Below are 5,000 nucleotides of genomic sequence, written 5' to 3' on the forward strand. Positions count from 1 at the left end.
TATGAAATTGCCTAATTTTTTTTCTTGGTAAGATTTTATTTTATTTTTCCATCACATAAGACTAAAGTTTCGAGACAAAAATGGCAAAGAGAGAAACTCAAAAATAAATAAATATATCAATAAATAAATAAATATAAGGAAATCCACCTAAATTTCGCAAGACAGGAGAGTGTAACTTGACGTGAATAAATTCATAAAACTTAATTACATTATAAGAATTTGCCTTCCAAAAACACTCATGAATCATTCAAAAATGTTTTTTCCTTTTGAGTTTCTCTCGATGCCATTTTTGCCTCGAAACTTTAGTTTCATGTGATGGAAAAATAAAATAAAATCTTACCAAGAAAGAAAATTAGACTACTTCATAGTTCTGGAAAATGGAGATCTTGTTTTTTATGCGATCAAAGAAAAAATTAATGAATGTGAAAAGGTTGAAACGTAGTAAAATATTACTCTTTCTACTGTCATCCTAATAGGAAGCTGTACTGTACATCTGAGAAGGCATTTAAGTAATTCAATATGTTTACCAAAGCAATTAACTTGTAAGTATTCCCATCTTCCCTTTGGGCATTTTTAGAAAAAAAGTCTGGAAATAAATATCTTTCAGGTTTCTGGAAGATTGTTTCTTCAGAATTTCCCTCCACGCGTCCACTTCACTAAAAAAAATAATATAAATGACTTATTTTCCTCTGAAGTTGATTAATTTTTATCACTTGCAATATTCATCTTTTTGTAAAAGAAAATTATTTTGGAAAAAGAGCACGGAAAATATACCGTAATTGAATTTTCTCCCTTAATCAAAATGACATTTATAAATATTATTACGCAGGAAAATATAAAACTAGAATACATTCTTCCAGATCATTACAGCTGATTATTTATCATGTTATTCATGGAGAATAAAGTTGATAAACTTGCAAGGTTTTATCCAAATTTAATTAAGTAATCGCCCCTCCTTCAAACCAATTCAATTATCTTGCGTTTTTAAATCTTCAATACTGAAAGAATCTGAAGGGAGATTGGCAGCCAAAAGAGAAAAGTGCTTCTCAAATATAAGGTTTTCACTGGCTTTCAAATATATCTGTTTAGATATATAAAATGCAGTAGCTGATTATTTGTAAGACTATTTCTAATAACAACACACATCAACACACACACACACACACACACACACACACACACACACATATATATATATATATATATATATATATATATATATATATATATATATATATATATATATATATATATTATATATATATATATATATAATATTATATATATATATATATATATATATATATATATATATATATATATATATATAGATATAATGGAGTCTCCGAAAGAAGATAAGAGCTAACGATTTTACTGAAAAGCGGGCCAAGAAAAGTAGACTAGATCAAGGAAGTTCACCATCAAAATTTTGTCATTCACTAAAAGATTTTTAAGAAAACTTTTAACTTATCTGTAACATAGTATTTAGAATACTATTGCAGGATAAGAAATAACTTGCAAAATAAGCGAAAAGAACAAAATCATGCTTCCCAGAAAGCTTTACATCACCAACAGCAGGAAATACACAGAAAAATATATCTCAACGAAATGGAATAATGTAAACCTCAACTGAATTCATTTCTTGCCCCCGGAAAACTATAAAGTGGTAGGAATACAATCCAAATGAGCAGGGTGATTTTTAACTGCTGAGACTAGGGGAGTAGGGGAGAGAGAGAGAGAGAGAGAGAGAGAGAGAGAGAGAGAGAGAGAGAGAGAGAGAGAGAGAGAGAGAGAGAGAGATTCTACGCAGAGGAGGAAAATATGGAGAGAGAGACAACCGTGAGGAAATCATGCATGTCATGAGAGAGAGAGAGAGAGAGAGAGAGAGAGAGAGAGAGAGAGAGAGAGATTCTACTCGGAGGAGGAGAAAGATATGAAGTGGAGAGATAAAAGTGAGGGAAAAATACATGCAATGACAGTGAGAAAAAAGGGAAGGAATCAGAGCGATCAAGAAGACGGGTAAGAGAGAGAGAGAGAGAGAGAGAGAGAGAGAGAGAGAGAGAGAGAGAGAGAGAGAGAGAGAGAGAGAATGATTCCAAGGTGGACCACTCCGGAGGTGGGCGATTACCTCGTCGAGGCCCTCCCCTCTACATCAGGATATTTCACGAAGAATCAGAGAGGGAAACAGGCAGCCAGACACATAGCCTATATCAACAAGTAAAGAATGCGAATTTTCTGTACAGCGTATAATGCTCAATGATACTCTCGATGTGCTGCAGTATGAAACTCTCAACCACGACCGGGCAGTGCTCAGTTGCTCCCCGTATGCGGTCAAGTGAAGATACGTCGGCGGCTGACACCGCTAGACGCACAGGCATGGCTAACCTTAAACTTAAATAAAATAAGAACTACTGAGGCTAGACGGCTGCAATTTGGTATGTTTGATGATAGGAAGGTGGATGATCAACATACCAATTTGCAGCCCTCTAGCCTTAGTAGTTTTTAAGATCTGAGAGCGGACAGAAAAAGTGCGGGCGGACAAACAAAGCCATCTCAATTGTTTTCTTTTACAGAAAACTAAAAACTTAATGACTTTGCAAAAGAGAGAAAGATATATCCCCCTCCCCCGCCTTTCTCTCTCTCTCTCTCTCTCTCTCTCTCTCTCTCTCTCTCTCTCTCTCTCTCTCTCTCTCTCTCTCTCACACTGTTTCTCTTGTCTATCATCAGAAGCCTTCCTTCCTTCCTTCCTTCCTTCCTTCATTCATTCCTGTATTCCTCCTCCCACGCCTTTCCTCCTTTCCCCTTAAGCTCTTAATGTAACGTGCAATTAAGGAAAATCAATAAGCAAGTGGACAACGCCTTGTGGAGGAACCCCTTTAGAGCCAAGTCTCTTCCTTTGATTTTTTTTATGGCATACACATAGATTGGTGAATGGATTATTGGCAATGATGGATTATCGATAATTAAAATGAAGATAATTGCATTAACGTCATGTACTCGCCAAGGCACAAACCGACGTCTTTTCCTTTTGCTTTGAGTCGATAGAACCTCAAGAAGCCGATGGAGATAGGAGCGAGATTGTCTTTATTAGATGTTGATAATCTAGATTATCTTTATCTGTCTGTCTGTCTGTGTGTTTACAACAGGATACCCTTCTTCATTATTTTGTGGATAGATAGTATATTCGGATGCAACCTGCCCGCATTTGCAAAGTCCTTTGTTCGATCCAGCCCTGACGCCCTTTTATGCATCCAGACGTGAATTGGTACCAGTGACAGCTGTGTCCACCAAAACGGCCTGTGGTTGGCGCCCTCATCCCGTAAGACTTGATAAGAATCAGCAGCAGTGAATATATATATATATATATATATATATATATATATATATATATATATATATATATATATATACATACATACATATATATATATATATATTTATATATATAAAAATGTATGTATGCATGTATGTATGTATAAATGAATGTATGTATATATGCATATATGTAAGTATATATGAATGTATGTATACATAATATATATATATGTGTGTGTAAACATTTTCCCCTTGGAAAGACGAACGTAATTAATACCTGAAATCATTAACAGATAAGAAAATTCCTGTAAGTATGTACGTTACATCACTGAGGGTTCACGTGTACAATCCTAATTCATACTGATGCCAGTCGCAATTCGGGGTAAAAATAAAAAGGTAGGCTTACGGGATAAGGGGTTCAGAGTTTAGAATGAAGCGAGAAAGATAAGCATGCCAAATGGTGTAAACTGCCTTGACTGGAAGCCATGAACAGTAGTGCTCGATGGATTTGATTTATGAACATTTGACTAAAACCCCAAGCACTGGGGAACCTTCAGCTGTTCAGCGCTTAAGACAGTGAAAAGAGGGTGTTGGAGAGGTAGGAAAAAAGCTGGAAAAAAGGGAAGCAGAAATGGAGATATAAAGTGGATGGCTAAATAGTGGGCGCAGTTACGGCCTGAGGGGACGCAGCTAAAACCTTCAGAAATGCCTACAATGAACCACGCGAGGTGCACTGACGGCACTAACCCCCTACGGGAATGCTAGATTGAGTCATAGCAGACTGAGTCATAGCAGTTGGCTCCTTTCCACTGACAAAAAACATGAGTTAATTAAGCTTGCAATAAAATAAACCTTAGAAGTCTAGCGAAAGTCTAGCCGAGAGCCATCAGAGTGAAAAGTACATCCTGATTCGATATTATTTCATTCTTTCACTACAGAAACACTGTCATTGTAAAACACAAATTATGAATGAAAGCATTTGACATTTGCGAGTCTCTTTGGACGAGCGCCAGTTTTCCCTTGTCAATCTTAGTCATCTGTGAACTTGATAATCAGTAAGGAAAATAAAGATTTTTCCTCACTGAATACGCTTTTATAAAGCGGATAAAGCAACGGAATAATAAATATTCACAAAATATACGCAACTTTCCGAAGTCTACTAGAAAAATGAACCAAAATAAATGGTATGGTCAAAACTATCGAAAAAATGGCACTGAAATTTGGTATTTCGATTACCTGAAATACATTTTGAAAAAAGTAGAGAGTAACTTGAACGGAAAATACGGACTGATGGCAGCTGGTGCTACAACAGAGAGCGGAGATGGGATTCAAAGCCCCTTTAGAGAATCAATAAGTATGGATTAGTGAGCCAGACGAACAGCCTGGATTCTTTCAGATCCACTGCCTATTCTCAGCAACAAGTGTGATAATCTCTCTCTCTCTCTCTCTCTCTCTCTCTCTCTCTCTCTCTCTCTCTCTCTCTCTCTCTCTCTCTCTCCACTGAGAGGCACTGCCTTCAGACTGCCTTTCTCTCAGGACATTAGAGCAGCGTTCGGCCCACAGCCGTAATGGTTTATCTATATGGCTTTTATCCATGTGTTTGGTCTTCTCCCACTTATCTGTTTAACAGTACCTTCGTTATGTTACAATTTTTATCTCATGTAATGAATAAAATCCTACCCGAC

The sequence above is a fragment of the Macrobrachium rosenbergii genome, chromosome 10 (assembly GCF_040412425.1).
Source record: "Macrobrachium rosenbergii isolate ZJJX-2024 chromosome 10, ASM4041242v1, whole genome shotgun sequence".
NCBI lineage: Eukaryota > Metazoa > Arthropoda > Malacostraca > Decapoda > Palaemonidae > Macrobrachium > Macrobrachium rosenbergii.